Source organism: Ambystoma mexicanum, chromosome 2p, assembly GCF_040938575.1.
Source record: "Ambystoma mexicanum isolate Mex_15411 chromosome 2p, UKY_AmexF1_1, whole genome shotgun sequence".
NCBI lineage: Eukaryota > Metazoa > Chordata > Amphibia > Caudata > Ambystomatidae > Ambystoma > Ambystoma mexicanum.
This window is the reverse complement of record NC_090923.1, coordinates 646007738-646031357: the sequence shown is the minus strand read 5'-3', so window position 1 is coordinate 646031357 and position 23620 is coordinate 646007738.

Sequence of the window (23620 nt, the reverse complement as noted above, 5' to 3'; positions counted from 1 at the left end):
CACAAAACAAAGATTCAGAAGGACACCACGCGAGTCACAGCTGGACTGGACCACATTTCACCAGTGAAGGAACTGCTCCTTGGTGCACTTACCATTTGCACATGTGTGTGTGCACACCAACAAACTATAAGGTGAGTCCAGCCTTCTCTGCAGTCCTGTGGGGCTAGTAGGTATAGCGGGGGAAGGAGGTAGGAGCACATAGTGACTTTTCCTTCGCCCTTGCTCTTAGGTCCTACTGCACAACTCGTCCTCAATTACAATGCATTCCAATATGTGATAAAGCATTCACTTCATCGTTTTGATTTCCTTCAAAATATGAATTCCCTCACATTTTTAAGCATTTACTACAACAGGGTGTGGATAAGGATATCTAATGAGCTAAGATGTCATTTACTCAGAGTCTTGGTGTTCACACATAACAGGTTGGATATAATATGGCAGGAAGTAAGTTTAATGAAATTACTTTCTTCTACTGGGACAGTGTATTCTTCCTAATCGGTTTGATGGTTCTGGACCTTAGTCATAATGCTTTAAAGAAATTGGCAAATAGATCTGTTTACTTTGGAGGCAATTTCACGTTTCTCTGTCTGGAGTAGAACCAAATTGCAGCTCCAAACCAGGCCCCACGCCTTGAAGTATCTGTTGCTATCAAGTCAAGTTGATTGATGAAAACAGCCTCCCCGGTCCACTACTCCAAAACTTAAAATATCTAGATGTGAGCTCTAATCCACTGATGTGCACCTGTGATGCACATTGGTTTATTACTTAAAATCCAGCAAATTAGAAATTGAGCATGTTTCTTCTAAGCTTGTCTGTAGCTTGCCAGAGTCCACACAAGGGCAGTGTTTTCTCTATAGATCCTCGATCCTGTCAGGAAGTATATGGTAATATGGCATTTATTTGCACAACTTTCATAAAGTAGCTATCATAAAAAACTGCCCTTCTATCGCAAACAACATAGATAATAGTTATGATGCATTTATAGTATTTGACGTCCAAAATAGTGCTATAACCGACTGGGTGTACAATAAACTTGTGTTACGCATGGAGGAAATGGGAAGGAAACGTTTTAAACTCTGCTTAGAAGAAAGGGACTGGGTAGCCGGGAAGTCGAGAATTGAGAACCTCTGAAGCTGTTTACAAGAGCTAAAAAATCGGTGGAGATGGATTTGATTCCAGGCTCCCGAGGGACACCTTTTTTATGGCTCAGCAGAGGCTACTGTATGAGAAAAGGGACGTGGACATTCTTGTGTTGCTTGACAAAGCGATAAAGATGTACAAATATTTGCTCTTTCGGAAAAGAGTGTGCAAGAAATCAATCCTTCACTGGCCATGCAATGCAAAAGCACAGCCCTTCATCTGGTACCCGTTGTGTGTTCTTCTGGCACAAGACAGCAAACAATGGTAATTCTCAATTAAGAAAAAGCATTAATGGTTTGAAGTCACACAGGCTCAGGTGTGTTTAGTGCTCTGGAAACACTTTATTATTATCCTATTTCTTTCCTATATGTGTTTACCAATCCCATTTCGAAATACTGCAGGGGTGTCTTTGATTGCAATGCATTTGAAGCCTGCTATACCCCGCCCTCGCACACTAAATGACGTAATTGCAGTCACTGGTTTTCCTTGACAACGTCACCACAAATTGCTATTTGTATTTGTATCTGTATTTTATTAGATTTATATAGCGCTTTAATCCAAAGTGCTTTACAAGAGGAACAAGGAAAATACAACAAGCATTACATAACAATTGAAGCAAATCAGAAAACAGTACAAGGAACCATTTACATTATAGATTATGTTAAGCGTGAGTGGAGGGGGACGAAAGTGAGAGAGGGTGTAGGAGGTTTAGGGAGGTGAATGAAAGAGATAAGATTTTAGAGAAGTGCGAAAGGTAGGATAGGAGGAAGAAGATCGGATGGAGAGATGGAGGCGATTCCAGTGGAAAGGAGCGAGTAATTGGAAAGAGCGGAAGTGGGAAGGGGCGCAGGGTGGAGGAGGAGAAGCGAGTAGGAAAATGTCAGCGGAGCGGAGTGAACAAGAAGGAGTATAGAAAGTGAGAAGAGAGGATAGTTAGGGAGGTGCAAGCCCATAGAGAGATTTGTAGACTAGACAGAGGAACTTGAATTTGAGTTGGGAGTGAAAAGAAAGCCAGCCTAGTGAGGTAAGAGAAGAGGAGATGGAGTCGTGAGGTGAGAGAAGGCAGAGGGAGCGGATGGCAGAGTGGTAGACAGATTTGAGGGGGGAGAGGTGAGTGGAGCAGTAGAAAAGTCTGGAGAAGATGAGGGAGGTGATTAAGAGTTTAGTAGCGTGAAAAGTTAGGAAGGGTCTAATTTTACAGATGTTATAGAGATGAAAACGGCAAGATGTGGCAGTAATGGAAATGTTGTGAGATAGATAGAGAGAAGTGGGGATCAATGTGAAAACCGAGGTTACGGGCATGAGGAGAAAAGGAGAGTTGGGAGGGGGAGAAGAGAATGAAAGGAGGAGGGGAGGGAGGAGGCGGCAGAGTGTTGGCAAGGAAGAATAGGACTTCAGTTAAGAGTAAGGAAGTCAGAGGAATCCAGGATTTAATAGCAGAGAGGCAAGAAGAAAGTTTGTGGTGGATGTCTGGAGACAAGGAGGAGAAGGAGAGGGAGAGCTGGGTATCATCCGCATAGAAATGGTGAGAGACACCAAAGGAGGAGATAATGGTAGCTAAGAAGGAAGTGTAAAGTGAGAAGAGAAAGGGACCAAAGACAGAACCTTGGGGGACGCCGTGCTTGAGAGGATAGGTAGGGGAGGTGCAGCCTCCCCATGAGACTGCAAAGGTGCGGTTGGAAAGATAGGAGGAGAACCAGTTAAGAACAGAGTTTTTAAGGCCAAATGAAGAGAGAGAATTAAGGAGAAGAGGGTGGTCAACAGTATCAAAGGCAGCAGAGAGGTCAAGGAGTATAACAATAGAGGAGTGCTTAGCGTAGCATGCAGAGAGGAGAGAGTTGAGAACAGAGATGAGAGCAGTTTCAGTGGAGTGTTGGGGGCGGAAACCGGATTGGGTAGGGGGGAGGAGTGAATGATTTGAGATGTAGGTAGAGAGTTGAGAATAGAAAATACGTTCAAGAAGTTTAGAGAGGAAGGGTAGGAGAGAAATGGGGTGAAAATTAGATGCAAGGTGGGGATTAGCAGAAGGTTTTTTGAGAATGGGGATGATAGTCGCATGCTTAAAAGGAGTAGGAAAGGTGAATGTAGATAGGCAGGTATTGAAAAAGGAGGTGAGATAGGGTATGAGGAGGGGATAGATATTAGGAATGTGGGAGGTAGGAATGGGGTCAGAGGGAGAAGCAGTAGGATGAGTTTTATATAGGAGGCGGGCAATTTCAGATTGAGTAATAGGAGTACATTAGGACATGGAGGGGAGAGGGGGGGGAGGTGGGGGAGGAGAATAAGAAGGGGAAGAGAGGATAGTTTGTCGATGATTGAGTACTTTGTTAGAGAAGAAGGTGGAAAGATCAGAAGCAGAAAGAGGGAAGGCAGTGGAATGATCGGGGTTAGCTGGGGAGAGAATCGAATTAAGGTTTGAAAGATACAGTGTGGGTGAGAGACCTGAGAGTGGAGAATATCAGAGAAGTAGGAGCGTTTAGCCGAGTTGAGGCAGAAGTCGTAGAGGGTATGATAGGAGATGTAGCTTGGTTGGAGGGTGTGGGGTGTATGAACCAGTGTCGTTCAAGGCGCCTGAGAAAGCGGCGCATGGAGGAAAGATGAGCTGAGAGCCAAGGTTGAGCAGGACGGCGAGAAGGCCGAAACGAGGAGAGCGGGTAAAGAAGATAGAGTAGAGATGAGAGTGGAATTTAAGGTGGAAGAGGCTTCAGTGGCTGAAAGAGAAGAGAAGTGGGAGAGGGGGGAGCGACGAGGAGCAGGATGCGAGGAAAAGAGAAGGGTTGAAGTTGCGTAGGTTGCATCGGAAAAAGAGGGTGGATGAAGGAGGAGAGGGGGAGGGGGTAAGGGTGAAGGAGAGTAAGGAGTGGTCAGATAGATAGTTGGGTACAGTAGATATAGGAGAAGCAGTGAAGGAGGAGGTAAAGATGAGGTTGATGGTGGAACCGGATTTGTGAGTGGGAGGCGAGGGGAGAGGAGGGGGGTGAGAAAGTAGGAGTTAAGGATGGATAAGAGAGGAGAGGTGGGGGGTTGGAGGAGAGATGTAGATTGAAGTCACCAAGTACAAGTAGTGGGGTAGGGGTAGGGGTGATCTAGCTGAGGAGATGATCAATGTCCTCATAGAAGGAGCCGACAAGGCCAGGGGGGTGGTAGATGATGAGGAAAGAAATAGCATGAGGAGAATTAAAGATTTTGTACATAAACTCAAAGGAAGGAAGAGTTGGAAGAGGAGTAGGAGGGAGAGAGTGAGGACGAAAGAGAAGGCCTAAGACACCGCCACGACCTAAGGATCGAGGGACATTTTTGAAAGATGATGATGAGGTATGCAGGAATGGAGATGTTGTGGGGTGCAATCCAGGTTTCCGTGATGCAGAGGAATTGGAGGTTGGGGCATAGGAATAGGTCAAGAATAGCCATGGTTTTGTTGCAGATCGATCTAGTGTTCCAGAGACCAACGTCAAAGGCATTGCAAGTATTGGAGATTTGAGGGTAGATGAGGTTGCGATGTCGGAGTGAGGTGTTAGAGAGATGGGAAGAGTGGGTGTGGGGAGTGGAGAGGGCGTTGAGGGAGGGGATGGCCATGATGAGATGGCAGAGAATTTTGAAGGGGGAGCGGGCAGGGGAGAGGGGGGAGGGAAGGGGGGAAGGGCGGGTCTGATGAGGGGAACAGAGCATAACAAGGAGCAAAAGTAGTGTGGAAGTGGTCAGTAAGTAGGAGGATTCAAGAAGAGGGAGGAGATTGGGTGATGGTCAGGCGGGACAGCTTTAAAGGCAGGATAAGGGAGGGGCAGGACCAGAGGTTGGTTGCAAATGAAGAAGGGTGAGGGCAAGAAGTCCAAAGTGCTGGTGGTAGGACTCAGAAATCGAGTGGTCGGGCTCCACGGACCGTGGTACACATGGGTGTTTCTATGACAAAATATACAATACTTGCACTCAGGGTCAGGACAGAAAATAATAAGAGATGAAAGTCACATCGTTTCTTTTAAGTTTTAAAATACTTTCCTTCATTTTTACCTTATTTTGCCTCTTTCATTTGATAAATGGAAGATAGGGTGACAATGTACATATGTGATTATCCCAGGCAGTAGCCAAAAGAGCAGAGCCATTGTTTTCACCTCACCCACCCCCGCCTGCCAAAGTCCCAATCATAAGTCATGATTCCTGACCCCCATTACCTGACACGTCTTAACCCCCACAAAGGAATAGGATAGAGTAGGGGCGATTGCGAGAGTGCACTCCCTGTGCAAAATGTAGTGCGTAATATCCCGTTATTGTGAAAAAAGGGATGCACAAGCTATAATTGAGGGTGGTGTGTGGGTGCTGTGGATATGTTTGTTTGTTTGTTTATTAATTTGTATGGCGCACCTGACCCAAAGGTAGCTGGGCGCAACAGAGAACAGAATACATGGATACTTTAAGCTTAGTTACAGAGTAAGACACAAGGGTACATGAATAAGTAAAAACATTGCAAATAAGTAATTGAACAAATCAAATGAAAGAATATACATATGTCCAAACAGAGAGGTTAGAGTCGGGCCAGAAATCAGAGGCTGACGTGGTTCGCGGTTAGTCTTGGGGGTCATTGGAGTGTAGCCATTTGAGAATATTACGTCTGAAACTGTAATAGGTTTGATCTGTTCTAACATCAAGTGGGAGAGCGTTCCAATACTGGGCTGCCTTAACCGGGAAGCTGCTGCCTCCTGTTTTGTTTAGCCTGAATCTCGGTATCTGTAGGCAGTAAGAGTTGGCAGCTCTGTTAGGGCGGGTTGATGTTCTTCTCACTATTCTCTCTGCCAGGTAGGAGGGAGCTGTGTTATTGAGGCATTTGTAGGTTAGTGAAGCTATTTTAAATGAGATCATGTCGCACATTTTTAGCCACTGTTGTTCTCTTATTATATTAGAGATGTGTTCTCTAGTAGGTAAGTTGAGGGCAGTTCTTGGGGCATTATTTTGCAAAATTTGCATTTTATCAATGATGTGTTTGTTGGCTCCCAGATACAGGGCATTACAGTAGTCGAGTTTGGAAAGTATTAAGGCGTTGGCAAGGATGATGCAACTTGCTTGTGTTAGGAAAGCTCGGCATGCCCTAATGAGCTTGCAGGTATAGGAGGTGGAGGATGCTAGGGAATTAATCTGTTTCTTCAGCGTAAGGGTGGAGGTAGGGTGAAAGCCTAATGTTTTCACTACTTTGGCTACTGTAGTTATGTTGCCGTCAATGTTGAAAGCAGAGTAGTTAGGGCTAAGTTTCTTTAGGTTAGCAATAGAGCCGAGGAGCAGGATTTCGGTTTTGCCATCATTTAGGCAGAGGCCGTGATTGGCCATCCAAAGTGGAGCACTTTAATGTTCTGGTGCAGACTGGGGCAGGGGTGCTTTGCAGATATCAGAGTGGTGCACCCAGTAAAGTAGCTCTTTCACTTTAACAGCAAGGGGAGTGGCGTAAATGACCTGAAAAAGGACTGTTATATATTTGGGTTGGTTCCAAATCTGTAATGTAAATCCAATCGCCGGGCAACAACTGCAGAGAGGGTAATGTTGCTGGCATGTTTGTTGCGGTGCCGGTTGATTCCACTGTTCGGGGAGGCACAATTTGTTGGGAGACACATTTTATTGCTTTTGTTAGGGAGGACAGATAGCTGCTAAATTCCTCCCCCAAGATCGGTGCTGCCCTATGAGCATCTGACACTCGTCTAACAGGAGAGAGAGGGGTATGCATGCGGCACTCTGTTACAACCTTGTGGGGTGATTAATGGTTGTCTTTGCTGGGCTGTGTGTGCAAACTGGACAACGCAAGTGACAAACAGTGCACCCAATTTCTATTTAACGTGGTGGACTGTTTCGTCATCTTACTCTTTAATAGGCCATTTATCCGTTCTACGATCATGTTGGCCTGGGGGTGGTTAATGGTGCACATCTGATGCCTGATGCCCAGTTATGCCGAAACTTCTTTAAGAAGGTTGCTAAAGAAATGTGTATCATTGTCTGACCTTAATATAACACACACGCCCCATCGAGGAAAACTATCACGCACTAAAGATTTGGCGGCACATTTAGCATCTGAATGTGCACAAGGTCCTGCCCCCACCCATTGTGATAAGGGACACACAACCACAATAAGGTAATGAGATCCATTCCACCTTTCTCCCATGTCTGCATAATCAATATGCAGTTAGCGGAAAGGCTCAGTAGGGCGGGGCAGGGTACCTCTGATAGTTCGTAGTGTTGGGCCTCTATCATAACTTTGACACGTAGTGCATTGTATAGCCATGTTAGTCAAATTTTCCTGTAGGTTTGGGAGAAACCAGTCTTCCTGTATATCTGCTGAATGTACTGCTTGGAAACGTGTGATGGGTGGTGCAACTGGTCGAATGTGACTAGTGTGAGAAACTCATGGTGACACAAGTAAAACAGACACAAATGAAAGAGAGAAATGGTGTGCGTGTTGGAAAAACGGCTAATCTAAAACTTAAATCTAAGATGGGGACAGGTGTCGACCATCAAATGAAAAATAAGGCAGTCCTAGGAGAGTCCTGTCAAAACAAAAAGGGCCTATACTAAGAAACCTATTGCCAAACCTTACAACTACTACAGAAAAGGGTGTGGGATAATTCTCAAGAAAAGAAAGAAGTGTTCTCAAATAATAAGTCAGGATGCAGTGGTTTGGGTCTCCCTTCCTCGCGTTTTAGCACAGGGTAGGATAGGAGCTTGGAGCACAGTACTATCTCAGGCTTCTCCAGCATGAGACAACAGTTCCAATCGCAGTTCTCAGGACAGTCGATGGCCAAGTCTTGTTTCGTCTGAAAGTCTCTTGCCTTCGGGGCCTGATATGTTTCAATAACAAAAGTTCCTTTAACAAATGAAAGTTCATTCCCAATTTTCGCTGGGTGATGGGTTCACCCCTGGGTCCCCCTCTTCTGGGCTGACCCTATTCCAAAGTTCAAATAGGGTGATGACTTCACCCCTTGGTTCCCCTCTTCTGGGCTGACCCTTCACGTACTTTCTGCATAAAGTTTTGGTGAAAGCTCCGCCCTTGGATCTCCCTCGGCCGGGCTTGGACCATTCTTGACTCTAGTACTTGGGTGATAGCTTCATCTCTGGCATCCCTTCTTCGGGTTCACTCTTGCCGTTTCTTTTAAGTTCTCTGGCATCCTTCCTTTGGGTTCACTCTTGCCTTTTCTTTTAAGCTGCGCTTTATCTTTTCTCTATGTCGGGGGGACAACTCCTCACCCTTAGATCCCCTCCGTGAGCTCCCGACTTTGTCGATTCTTAGCCTCTCCTCGCTGGGTTTACTGTGGCTCTCGAGCAGGGTGATAGTGATTCACTCCTTTTCACTTTTACTGTTTCACACAGTTCGAAGGTTTCAGGATTCACTTCCCTTTCTTTCACAGAGCTCGTAGATCAAAGTCTTTCGATTGTACAGGGATTTTGCCTGACCCTCTATATGACGACTCTGACCTATTTCGCTGGCCTTCCCACGGCCTCCTGGTACTTGCAGTTTCTCTCATATGGGGCTCGACCAGAGTCTCCTGAGTTAGCAACCACGTGGTGCTGCTTTCCATCTTCCGTTGCTCTCCTCTTTACACTTTTAATCAGTTCATTCAAAGTTTTTTTGCTTTGCTTCCAAAAGTTGCCACTTTGCAATTCTCACTCAACACAGCCTGGTTTTTAACGATTCTCCCCTCGACTCACTGGGTGTGTGCTTGGCTTTTAGCTTGGCTTTTAGCTTCTCTGGAGTGAAGGCCGGTACTAAGGGCACGGGAGTCTTTTGCTCCTGCTTGTCGACATTAGCCTGCCCAGTGTACCGTTGACATCTGCTGCAGGACACTCATGATATTGTTTGCGGTCTTAGGCTCTCTTCCACAAAGGTTCTGCAGCTCTGGGATGAAAAAGGAAAGGTCACTTCTCTCCCCGCCACCCTCTCAATTCCTGCCACCTTTCTCCTATGCTTGAACTGCATTCATGGGTTAGTCATCTCGTTGTGCAGTCCTTCGTGCTTGCCTTCCTCATACTGTGCTCTCTGGCTCCACCTTTTATCCCTGTGAGGTAAAGGAAGGGCCGTCAGGTGTGTGTGGTTCAAGTCAATTGCCTGACTTTGCCTGACCTTCGGTTGGGACATGACAGGTACACAGGTTTAACATAAGTCTGCTGTCTTGGGTGTAAAACAGTATGCGTGTAACAAAAAGAGGGGTTTGGAGTCTCTTAGTATCCTATGGGACGGGATAATGAAGGTTGGTGAAATAAGCCAGAGTGACTGGGATATAAAACAGAACAAAAGGGATGGTGAAATAAACAAGGGGAATTGTGGGAACCGTAGTATGATACCTGAGCAGGTTGGAAATACGGGAAATAATAATCAGAGGGACAGAAAGAAGAATGATTGGGAGTATTCTGACGGGGAACAGAAAAACAAGGATTCGAAGAAGGATGGTTTCTGAAGGCAGCAGGGTGAGTAATGGATTTATCAGAGACAGAGGGGATGATGGATTCTTTAAAAGGTAGCTCATCGAATGGAAGGAAAGTCGAGGTGAAACATCCCACAAAGGCTTCCGGGACATCGTCTTCCTCACCCCTTTCTCCGGTGTAATACCGCGCCTCACCTGGGGCAATCTCCCGAGCATAACCCCGGGTTCCCCCATCCAGGTGATCCTCCCTCGGTCGTCCACCCCCCAGAGTTGGGATCTGAGAGCGCCAGCCCTCCCCTGGGCACCTGAATAAGGGTTTCCCGAGGTTTACCTGGGAGAATACCCTCAGATTTCTCACACCAGTGATAACTCATGTGGCATAACCGCCTTCTCAGATATCTCTTGCCTCCATAACACCATAACAGATAGATCTGGGACTGTTTACACCCTCTTTTCACCCAAAGCTCTTTCTCTTCTTGTGGTGCTCGTCCCTGTAACTCAATCAGCTGTGCAATTGGTAAGGCATTGTATGGTGTTGGCAACTGTTCAGTGAAACCTGTGGCACTGGAAGATAAGTTGCCGTTTTCACTGCTGCATCCCCAGCAGCATTACTGAGTGAGACCCCATCTGTGTTGTTAGTGTGGGTGGTGCATTTTACTAATGCCACTACAGATGGCTGGGACAGGGCGTGAATGAGTTTGGCTAATAATGCAGCATGCTGAACTGGAGATCCGTCAGCTCTCCTGAATTCCCTCTTCTTCCACCATGCAAGGCTTGCATGCACTGTGATGGTGACGTATTCTGAATTGGAATAAATGATCATTTGACACCCTTGGGATGCTTGTAGTGCTTCAATAAACGCTATGAGCTCAGCAGTTTAAGCAGAAAAGTGCATTGGCAAGCTCTTCTGCACTAGTGTTTCATATTCCCCATCCACCAGGCTGACCACTGCTGCAACCTGCGTAAACCTGTGTCCTGGTCGATTGTCGCTGGCCCGTCAATGAAGAGGACCCCCCCCTCGAGTGGTTTGTCATGTGCTTTTGGGATATCGTCTTCCTCTCCCTCAAATGTTACACAGTCATGGTTGGCCAAGTCCTTGTCAGAGCACATTTCTGTTAAAAAGGTTGCTGTGCTAACAGTTTTGCATCGTACAATGTGAATGTTTGGGCTTGACAAGATAATCTGGTATGCAGACGCTCGCTGCATGGGGAGTGTGGATTTGGAGCGTTCTAAGATGGCAAAAACTGCATGCTCAATGTAGAATGTTAAGGGGCATCCCATACCGACAGTAGAAATCTTCTCAATGGCAAATGCTGCAGCAGCAAGTGCGTGTTCACATGAAAATTGGCCCTGCATCACCAAATCCAGTATACCCCTGCAATAGGCCAATGGCTTGTGGCCCATTGTGCTCTTTTGTGTGAGCACCACAGTCATCAATTACCCTTTGTAGTGGGAAAATAAATAGAACTCCTGCGTGTAGTCTGGGGTTGCTAACACTGGTGCTGTCGACATGACCTCCTTAAGGTAATTGAAATTTGTTTGCATGTCCTCCTTCCATACTATTTTGTTTTCCCCTTTTGTGCTTCCTTGAGGGCATGTAGAAAAGGCCTGTAGAAGGGGCCTGGTGTATGCTGCATAGTCAAGTATCCATGCCCTGCAATAATTGCATAGTGCCTAGAATGTTTGCATTTCCTTCACTGTTTTGGGCTGTGGGGTGGCACACACAGAGGCGTCGCGATATGGGATGATTCTTTTGCCATTCACAGAAATCAACTGACCCAAGTAGAGTACCTCCTGGAGGCAATACTGTAATTTGGCTTTATCAACCTTGTATCCCTTATGAGCCAAGATCTGTAGGAGTGTTATGGAGTCTTTTCTGCACTGTTGCTCGCTAACACTGCACTCTAGTAAATCATCAACATACTGAATGACGGTACTAGGCACCTGAATATTGCCTAAATCAGCGTGTAATATCCTGTTGAAAATGTTGGGGGATTCACAGTACCTTTGAGGCAGCCGTGTATGTTCGAAGCAGAACCCTCCCCCCACCAATGCGTAACGGCTGTGAGATATTGTGAGCCTGGGTGCAAAGGAACAGAAAAGGCATTTTTCAGATCTACCACAGTAAAGTGGGTTGCCTCATCATGGATGTTACAAAGGATTGTCGCAGGGTTCGCGACCACTGGAAATTCTGCCTGTACAATGTTATTAAGAGGGCACAAATCCTGAATCATTCTCCAAATTCCCTCTTTTGCCTTTTGTATCGGGTATATGGCTGTGTTGCATGGAGAGGTAGATGGCACAATTATCACCTGGTTTAGTAGGGCAACAATGGTGTCCCGTATCCCCTCCTCCACTTCCCTTGATAAAGGATACGGCCTGGCTTGAGTGTTATTCAAACTGGGGACACTCCTTGTAGGAGCCCTACATCATGGGCATTTGTTGTCCTGAGCCTCTCAGGGAACTGCTCTAGGTCAGTCTCAGGGAAGGGGGCGGGGCCACGAGACCCATCAAAGGACATTGCACCTTCCAATACTGCACCATAATATGGCAAGGGATAGAAATTGCTAGCACAATGTTACCATCATCTGGTCTGTACTCAAACAAATCTGTATCTGTCACTTCTCTAAGAGGCATTGTAGGGTCAATACACCTGTGCGCCATTCACACCATTCTGAGTCAGGTCCAATTACCACAATTATCTTAGCTGACACCACTAGACCCTATAAATCCAGGGACAGTATCGTCCCTGCCACCAATTCAGGGATTACCACAGGCAGGGAAATGAAGTCTGATGGCACTCGCCAACAAGCCTTGGCAATTTGGGCACTGCTATTCGAGAAGCACTGTTATGCCATACACAAACATGTCCGGGTCGACAGGAATACCGCAAACCACTGCCTCTCCTACCCTTTCATGGATGATCATTATCCTTATGACACACATGCCTGGGGTGGCACGCACTACTCCTTGGTCTGTGAAGGTGATCGTCATATTTCACTTACTTAACAGGTCTCGACCCAACATTTTTATCAGGGAACTCTCCGAATACAACAGAGGTCTCCGCACCATTTTTCCTCCTTTTTTACTTTTACTTTACAACATTTATATGGCGCGCTGTGGACCCTGGGGCATAAAGGCGCTGACATTGATACAAACAGATTATCAGACAAATTGTAACATCTGCAAGGATGCTCTCACCATAGGGTTACTTGCTGCGCAGTCATAGATTTAGGCGAAGAGGAATGTTTTCAGATCTTTCTTAAAACTCTGCAGAGAACTTTGGAGTCTTAATGAGCGAGGGAGCGGATTTTCAAAGTTTTGGAGCCGCGATGTGGAAGGCTCGTTCTTGGCCTTTGAGGTTCTACTCCTGGGGATTATCAGAAGGTTCTGCCCGGATGATCTCAACTCTCTGCCAGAAATTCTTTCATTAATGACATTCTGCAGATAGGATGGCATGATGTCCTGTCTGCATTTGAAGGTAATTGTCATTATCCTAAACTTGATACATGCTTCAACAGGAAGCCAGTGAAGTGATCACCTTGCATCTGTTACATGGTCTCTTCAGATCAGCCCCAAAACCACTCTGACAGACCTTTTCTGCATTATCTGTAATCTTTGGGCATCTCCTTTTTTTAGACCGACTAATAGACTGCCCCAATAATCAATTTTTCCCCAATGATAGCTCTGGCACTTATTTCTGAGTTTACCTGTGTGATGAGCGGTCTGAGGTGATGAAGCAATTTGAGGTAATATGCTGAAGCCGAGATTACGCTAGTGATATGCTGTGTCATGGATAACGACTGATCTAATGTCCCTACTAGAATCTTTAGTTTTGGGACAGGAATAATATGGTCAGATCCAAGCCTGAAGGATTGAAATTTGCTATCCAACTTGCTGAGGGCAACCGAACTTCCTATAATCATTAGTTCTGTTTTGCTTTTATTTAGCACTAGGTTGTTATTAAGCATCCAGGTTTCACTTATGTTAAAAACTTTAGTTAACTCTGCTTCATCTTGTGAATGGCAAACCGGGAGCGGGACGACACATTGTGTGTCATCCGCGTAATTAGGAAATATAATCCCCTCTGCCTCTAAATTAGCAAAGAACGGTACCATAAACAGATTATATATACTAGGGGAAATACTAGCCCCCTGTGGGGCCCCAAAAAGAACCAGAATGGGGGAAACTTCTGATATGTCTGAGCAGACTCTGCTATGTCTGTTCTCCAGGAAAGACATTGTCCATGAGACCGCCAGAGGTGAAAAATAAGCTATCTCAGACAATCTGTATTTCAATATAAGGTGGTCGAACAAGTCGAATGCCGCAGACTGGTCAAGAGAGACTAATAGGGAAAGAGAACTTTTATCCAAGCGATCCAAGAGTTTTGACCTAAGGTCAAGAAGTGAAGTCTCTGTTCCAAAGCTCCCCCTGAAACCGGATTGGTGTGCATTCAAAATAGGATATTTATTAAGATGTTCCGAGATCTGTATATACGTCACCTTATCCAGAACTTTTAATAAAAAAGGTGTGTTAGAGATGGGACGATAGTTCAAAGGGTTATCCTTATCCAAACCTGCTTTTTTAAGGATGGGTGTTACCATTGTGTGCTTCAGGTCATCTTGGGATCCTATTTTCATATCAAGTTATTTTGTGTAGGGAACCATGGTGACAGCCCCAGGGAAGCCCTGCGTGTCAAGAGTTTCACCTGATAAGGGGATGTTTTCCTCCATGATGCATCATTTAGTAGCACTTGTGTCAACCATGAAGCATAATTGCTTGTTACCTATCTGAGCACCCAACAAGGGTTGCTCATCAGGGTGGACTGTCATGGACAGGACTGGGCATGCAAGAGTTCTCTGTGGGCTGGTCTAGTCAGGGTATGTGTTTGTGCCAGGGAATGTGAAAGGGTTGTTTCCCAAAACGCTCACCCCTCGGCATGGTACAATGGTGCCATTCAGAACCGCGTCAGTCATTGGCATGCTGGTCCCGTACAGAGTATTTTGTTGGGGCATTAACGGTTATGTCACTTGAGGATGTTGCACTTCTCCACCTGGGGGTTATGCGGGCAGTTGAGTGTAGACCTGTTGTATTTTATAGGGTATGGAGGTCGGCCTATGGAGCTGTACTTGGGGCTAGGGCAGTGGGCAATAGTTCTTACATGTTCTTCCAATATGTTGGTTCAGGCAAACTTAAACACCTTTTTTCCTTTAGTTGAAAATAAAAAAACATCATGTTGTGGTGGGTCCAACATTATTAACAAAGAGGCTCTGGAAGCGATTACCTCATCTTCTATGAGTGTTCCAGCTGTGATTCATCAACCCTTGTCTGTTATACCATTGCTGGAGCCCCAGATAACTACCTCACAGCATATGGTTCCTCAGATGCTTCCTCCTCAGATGCTTCCTCCAATTACAAGGTTAGACATCTCTAATTTTTCAGGAGTAGATTTAGCAAAGCAATCCGGTTCATCTTTGAACAACTTCCCCTTTGCTGGAGATAATCAAGTCCCGACTGCAATATCTGCGATAGAAATGAAAGATATTCATGGAAAGTCAACTTCTGAATGCATTCCTTCCGCTCCACGGATCATAATTAATCACGAGGTACGATCTTTTAATGAAATTCCTGAGGAAATGCACACCTTAATTGGCTGGGCCAGTAACCAACATACCAATGGAGTGGCCCCTATCAACCACTCCTTTTTGATGAGCACCCTATATAAAATTCCTTCCTTGCGTAACCTAATTTCCCAAGACATAGATTGGATAAAGTTACCATTAATCAACAACAATCGTATGCTCTGTAAGGTAATCTCGCCCATTATTGCGAAGTTGATTTGGGAGTATAAGTCTGACTTAATCTTTTTGGGCTTTGAATTGCAAGCATTTGCTTCCTTTGAAAAGGCTATACAATTTTTAGAATTTACGCCTCCACCAATTTTGACAAAGTGTCCAGTTGCAATTAACTCCACCTCAGCTTCTTCTGAGAATGAAAAAATACTAGGACAGTTGGCTTCCCTTACATCTGCTTTGAATGGATTCTTGGGAATCTTGCTGCTTTTGCAAAACTCCGCACAAACAGCGGGCATGAACTCTACCGCTACGCTAACATCATAATGTAACAAGTTCATTATTCAATCCTGGAATTGCTGCGGTCTGAACAATCTTCTAACTTGGTTCGCAAATAGAAACCTAAAAGATCTTCCTGCTATTCTATTTTTGCAAGAAACCATGTGTTATAAAGAATTTTGTCTGGACGGTTTCACAGCCGTTCCTAACACCGCAACTCAGCCCGGGTCTGGCCGTCCAGTTGGAGGTATCTCAATTCTATTGAACAATGATCTGGCTTTTGTAATAAATTCAACGCTGTCCTCTCAATTATTCTTAATGACAAATATTGACATTAACATTTTAGGGCTAAAAAAAAGTGGCATTGATATCTATTTATTGGAATCCCGCTACGCTTGATATTGAAGAAGCCATCTATATCCTAAACGAAGCATTAACAGAAAGCTTTTGCAAATATCCGGCTGCAGAAGTGTTGATCTGTGGCGACTTTAACTCTTACTTATTTGCATCCATAAAGATGCCTCCTTCTCATGTATCTTCACAGCATTTCAAAACAGCTTATGTAAATGGGATAAAATGGACACAATTCTTCCTCTCGTGGGATTTAGTAGTGTTAGAACCCCTTCACCCACATTCCTTTTTAACTTGGCGCAGGGGAAAGGCATGTTCTACCATTGATTACATAATAGCTTCTCAATATCTCTCTGGAATCATCTCTCCAATTACTTCCTTTTTTCCATCGTACGGTGATCATGCCATCCTTTTGGGTGTTATATTGGCAGAAATTAAGTCCTTTGGTAAGTTACAGACTTTGAATCTAGTTCAGAGTGATAGACAATTTTTGTCTATTCGTTGGAATACATCTACTTGTCGCCGATTGACATTTTTAGTCAATCGGGACTGGTGTCCTGACTATGATTATGGGGCGCAATCTGCCCAGGTTATTCTTGCATGGAATTTACAAATGATCAATAACCATTTAATTACCCTTGCAGAACTGGCGCAGATATACCCCAAAATCAAAGACCCGGCTTATATTTTGACCTGTTGAATTGCGAAATTAAAATCGGAAAGAAACCGTGAGTTAAGAACTTTGAAAAGAAATTTTTGCTCGAATTCTTGTAATAGTTATCTAACAGCGAAAAAGCTATTGCTACGTAACTATAAAAATAAGATAAGAGCAACCAGAGCCTCTTTTCATTTAATTGGTAATCAAAACATGGTACGCCTAATTTGTAAGCACAATATTCGCGATATTTGGCAATTACTTAGGACAGCAATCAAAAATACTATGCCTCCATTCGAATCTGCTATAGATGGCACTGCATGGTTTAAATTCTACGAACAAAAATATCTGTTACCATCTCGCTTTCTCCCAGTTGATATCGAGGACCTAGTCATCCACATTCCGATGCTATGCCCATGGTCTAGCGAGGCAATTCTGTTTGCTATTTCCAAACTCAAATCCTCGAAATGTGCAGGCCCTGATGGCCTACCTCCCTGTATAATTAAAGATGACCCTTTGTTTTGGGCCAATATTCTTATGAAGATATTTCAATCCATCTTTATCCTAAAACATCTTCCGCCCTCTTGGGTTAGTTCAATCATTATCCCGTTACATAAAAAGGGACCTCTAAATAATCCCCTTAATTTCAGACCTATTGCCCTTATGGATGTAGCGTCCAAAATTTTTTCTCTCCTCCTATTGAAGGAGGTGGAAACTCATATTACTGTGAACCACATTTTAAATAAAGTCCAGACTGGTTTTCGAAAAAATATGGGGACACAGCTAAATGCTACGATTCTTGCACATCTAAAAGCTGAGGCGCTTCGTCCTCATCATGGTCCAATATTTATTGCATCCTTAGATTTATCTTCCGCTTTCGATTGTGTTATTCGCAGTAGACTTTGGGACAAAATGCTTAAACTGAAATTTCCACCATACTTAGTAGCACTCATTGCGCTGTTACATCATAAGACATCTTTCAGAGTACGCATTTCGAGTAAAGGTAGTTTGTCTAACCCAATTCCTACAGCAATTGGGGTTAAGCTAGGATGTAATCTAGCGGCAGTCCTATTTAACTTATACTTATCAGACATCGAAGGCTTATGGGACTCCGCCAAATCTTACTCAGTCCGACTTGGCAAACTTCAGCTGTCTTGGCTGGCGTATGCCGACGGTGTGCTTTTATTCGATAGTACCCAATCAGGTTTGCAGAACAAATTAGAAACTTTTCAGAACTTTTGTAGAGCAAATAATTTGACCATACATTTCTTAAAATCTAACATCCTTGTGCTTTCCTCAAAAAAAAAATTGTAAATTCCGATGGCGATTGGACTCTGTTGATATTCAAATTGTAACACAGACTACCTATCTTGGCTATAATCTTGCAAATAATTCTTCTGCCATCTTCTGGCAAAGAACACTGGCGGAAAAAACTTTACCTCTACAAAATCAAATGAAAATTATCTTCCGTAAATATTGCAAATTCTCCTTAGTTCCGCTGTTTGAATTTTACTCTAAAAAGATAGAGGTAATTATTCTGTATAGCTTAGACCTATGTTTATTAGATATGTCTAGCTTCTTAAATAAACTTCAAGTAAAACTGTGGAAAGTCACTCTTGGTCTTCCTACTTATCTGCCCAATGCAATATTACTCCATGAATTAGGATTAAACTCCCTAGCAGTGCGCCATAATTGGCGCATCCTAAAGAATTTTACAAAAATGTGTTCTCCAATTGAAAACTCTATTATGAGGACTTTTTTATTATGTTGAAGGAATCCAATCCAACATCTATTAGAACCTTCCACAAGTGCACACTTGTTATATTAGAGGGGATTAACATCTCTTCCGTAGTATTACCATCTAAACTATTCATAGCTCAGAAACGCCTGTTTTGGAATTATTGGGCTGTTACCTGTTCTAAAATAGCTTCTTTTGCTTCATTTACTGAATATGCAAAATTCAGACACAAGCAATTACCAAGATTACCTTATCTTATGCTTTGCCCCAGTGCTGAACTCAGGGCCTTATATATGCGATTTCGATTAGATCTATTGTACACTAAATCGAGAACGAAATATTGGAACAATACTGCTATTAATACTCATGATACCATCTGCAGATTTTGCAACAAGGCCGCATCATCTGAAACTTTAAAACATCTTTTTCTTTTATGTCCATTTTTTGAAATTGAAAGAGTGAACACGATCACTGCCTTTAGCTTGACGCATTCAATCTTTGGAAGAGAATTAATATGTCGCGTTGTATGTGGGGCTCTTCGAACTCTATAATTATGGCGACAGCACGCCTGGTGAAGATCATTGTCACAGCATTATCAGCTATCTCAGAGACTGAAAAAAAATATGAAATTACAGCTCTTACTATTTAAGTCTTGTTTGTGTTTTATAGAATATATTGCTTTTTATCCTTTTCGTCTGATTTTGTCACAAGTAACAAAATGTAAATAGTGAATTGTCCTTTTTGACTTTTTTTTATTTTGATGTGTTAATTATGTATTATATATTATAACGTAGGTTAGATGTTTTGTCCATCTGGCTCATTTTGAATTTTCGTAAGTGTAATGTATGAGCGTTGAACTGTTTTTAAATGTAGTATAAGGGAAAGAATGTAAAGATGTAAAGATGTAAAGACGTAAAGATGTAATGATGTTTATTGAATGTAATTCTTACGAACAATGCTATAATTTTGTAAAGATGCGTATGCATCAAAAACAAAATTGCAATCAATAAACTTTTTTAAAAAAATAGTTCTTACATGGGTTGTATCCCACCCCCTGCCTGCTCCTACACTACCTTGCAAAATGTCCCCACTTCTCACAGTTCCAGCATTGCAAAGGGCCCATACCTGTTCCCCGAGGTCCCATGCCTCTTCCCTCTCTGAACCCACCCCTCCCATGCTGCTGACTTCCTTGCTGCCACTCCGGATAGGGCTACTGAGGTCTGCCTCCCCTTGTCCTTCTCCTGGCCAAAATGCTGCTATCCTCACCTCTGGGATGCTGAGGTCTGCTCCACCACCTCCCTTTGTGCACTTGCTGATACTGCTCCTTCAACTGCTATTTTTGCCAACTTTTTCTGTACTAGTTTTGCTTCTTCAGCTTGCAGCCTCTGGGCCATTTCCTTTTCTCGCTCTTTTATTTTCTTACAATGGTGTATTATTATCATTTGAATCTCAGCCCACTCTTTTCCTTCAATGCCCACAATTTTGTCTAGCGCTGTCTGTACTTCCTTGGGCAAAACCCTTTGAATGACGAAATAAAAAAGAGGAACTGATCGGTCCCACTGGTCCCCTGTCTATGTATGCCACATCTCCTGAACCGGTCTCTGCACGTCCCCCACCTGTGCTCCGATATTGTTAAAGTGCACACCAGCGTGTCCATCATCATCTAGCTTTACCCCCGGCTACCCTGCCTTAACCCACACATCTCCAGTTTGATCCCCCACTATTGCATCAAGCAAACTTTTCATATCCCCCACAGCTAAGGGAATCCCTGCTGTCTATTTTTCGAAAGCATAGATCCATTTTCCAGCCACAGTAGTAAGGGGTGGGAGCAGCTTGATCAAATTCTTCTTCTCCATTTGCCCCAGGGCACATAGTGTGTTCTGCCTAGGGCTTTATGCAACAACAGCATCTGGGTACCTGCAATCCTCCCTTCTTTACATCCAACACTTCCCTTTTTCCTTACTACTGCCCACCGACCAAACCTATTCCTTAACCGTGGTCCCCACAAACATTCTAACCACAGCATTATTTCCGGCCACTGCTGCACATTCCCCTCATGGTCCTCCACCTCATCCACAGTGTCCCATTTGTCTTCCCTCAGCTCTCAGTCTGTGTCCCTGTTGGACGTCACAGTCCCATATCCCGAGCTTCCCACTCGCCCAGCACCACCTCCCTCCTTCTCATTATGCACATCCTTTATGGCCGTTCTATCTAACCTAAACAAAATGTCTCCTGCTCTCCATTCATCCAACCCACTCCCCCTCTTCCCTCCTCCCTCCTCCCTCCTGAGTCGCTCTCAGTTGAGCCAATGTTTCCCGCATAGCCTCCAATGCCTCTTCTAGCCCCTCTGTACCTTACTGTCCTGGAGTGGGATAGCACTCCGTGTTGGTATGTAGTGGGGTGGGGCAGTAGCCGGAGTAGGCACATACGTCGAGTTCATATATCCCTTGACGTGGTGAGTGGGTAAAGCGCTGTGTGCAGGGGAACAGTCTGATTCCCCTGTGTTGTCACGGGCATTGCATCTAGGGTGGCCCCTTCAGTATTCTGAGTCCCACCCCATCAGGGTCCTCCACATTCTCTATCATCTTCCATAGATCCAATAACTCTTTTCTCTTTTGAGGTTGTTACCCTTATACATAACAGGATAACAGTGTGCTCATGTGATCTAATATCCCTCTACTGTGGGTGCTCTGCTCTGGCCAGAAGTGGGGCATCCACCGCCCCTTGTTTCTCTACCACCCATTGTTTGTGATACTTGTCAATTTTGTCTCCGTACAATGGTAATGCACTATACATATATTCCAATGGTGTTCCACCTCCCATCTTCACAATATGCGCGTCCAAATTCCCAACCTTTACAAATATGCACTGCGCACACTTTTAGCACAAAAGTCACTACCAGTCTTCCGTCCCTGCATCCCCGTCACCCCGTGTTAACAGCTCCGCCTGCCCCCTTTTCACACGCACACACACACTATCACACTGCACACTCTCAGACTAATTATCAACAACGGCCAACCTCTGGCCTCCACCTTTTGCACAAATATCGTAATACACTAAAACAACAAGCTAAAATAACCATCTAAAACAAAAACCACTTCTTCCACTGAGCCCTCTAATTATTTGGAGCTCCCACTCTTTTGCCTCCTTATTACAAAACAAATGGCGCCATCATCTTCCCTCACTCAGAAAGGCTCCCTACGCTCCTGTTTTTCCTTTGTAAAATCCTCTTAAATTACCCAAAAAAATAATAAAAAACGTAATCTTTCCATGTGGCCTTACCGCACTCCTCCTCCTCTCGTGCATACCCCACTCCCCCACACACTCTACCCCTCGTTGTTATCCCTCGCGAGGGGGGAAATCACATCTGCGTGGTCACTCTAGCTCCTCCATCGCAGGGTCCCAATAATGGCCTGGAATCTCCCAGGAGCCGCGCCCGCTCCAAAGAGCAGACAGAAATTCTGTAAAATCGGCTCCTACACACCTCTGGGGTGTGTGCGCTTGGGACTGGGCGCTGTAGGTGGATGTGGCCCCTTTAGAGAAGCGGCCTGGAAGCCTCTGTTGTCATGAGGGTCGCTAGGATCACATCGGGGTCACCAAATCTAGGAAAGCCCCTAGACGCTCACACCAGAAAAAATACAACCCACTAGGGATAAAGGCCCAATGCACCTCTTGCAAGGATAACATGTTTATTTCCAGACACACATGGAAGCCCCAACAGAGAACTCTGCTGCCGCGGAACGTTCTGCCAAAATCTGCAGGAGGACCACATTATAAAGGTGCACAGCGTCATCAGTGACATCATTACATACAGTAGAAACCTGCGTGGCTGGTTGGTGCGACCATCCACATAGGTTGCCTGCTCCATAGGGGATGCCAGTAAGAACAAATGAGTGTACCCTTGCTACCTGTCATCAAAAGGGGGGTTTCATTTAGTTGACAGATCCTAAAGGTTAAGTCTGTATAACGGTTCTGCAAGTTAGGTCTCCTAAGTTAGAGATCCTGAGAATCAATCAGAACATGATAATATCCATCCACTGTATCATTATACTCAGTGTTGGAAAACATGTATTTATTACATTCAACAAAAATCATAAACAAATGTTTCTATAGACAGTTGTGACATAAATAGTATCTGAACCAACAATTATGACAAATTACAATCTTTTTTTTTAAAAGAACAACAAAACAGTGCATGATGTGCATAATGGTGTGTCAGTGTCAATTATATTGCATTGACAAAATTGTAACACAAATTCAAAGGAAGAGAAAAAAGTGCTTATTAAATAAGACACAATTCTGAATATTTTTTGGCTCAGGTGCAGACTAATTATTCAATGAGTCCACTACTCTATTGTGCCTAAGGGATTTCGAAGTTGCCCTTAGATTAGATATAGTTTCAAATCGACAATGAATGAACCAGGGTCTTGAGATCAAAGATATCTTTGCCAACGTGGCAGAGGATAGTTAAGCAACCTCTGTACACAAGAAAACAAATTATTCAAGAGTGTTCCTATATTCTTCACGTTTCGGCAGTATTGGCATCTAACGAGTCCGCCTTCATCAGGGCTCCTAGTCTGGGACCATGTGGGGGATAAAGAGATATCTAGTGAGTGGAGTTTTAGTCCAAATACCAATTATTACTGGGTACTGTTATTATGAGTCTAATCTCTCAGCGCCGGTCAAGTTTCTTACCTGCCGGTGCTGCAAATCCCAAGTCCTCAGCTATGGTCACACTGGTGCTGCATGTCAGCAACACTGGTATTTCGTGGAAGCCAGCGGGATGGGGAGCTCCAATCAAGGAATAGGGCTTTCTGTGAGGGTGAAGCGATAAGAGGCAGTTTCAAGCTGGTGCGCAATCCCCTATATCCAGATGGGAAGGGGGGGTCAGATGGTCTAAAAACTCCAGAGCCAAGAGGCCATCATATGAAAGCTCACTGAACAAACAATGTGGGGTACCTGGTATCCGAGTGACTAGAAGTGGCATGTCCAGTAGTGGTTGACTGTAGCTCGAGGCGACAATTGTATGCAACTTTCCGTTAAGTGGGTTCCTACAGGAATCAGAGCTGGGTGACCAAAGACACCCGTTCAAAGCATTAGTCAAAAGTTCCTAAAACACTATTGTATGCATGCTATGAATAAAGCAAGACAGAAATGGCAACCACAACAGTTGCACAGTGTGAAATAACCAGGTGTCTGTCAAGGTCCCAAGGTGTCACAGGGTAGTGCGTGGATTTACACATCTATATGTGTTTTCAGTGCTGGTTGGCCA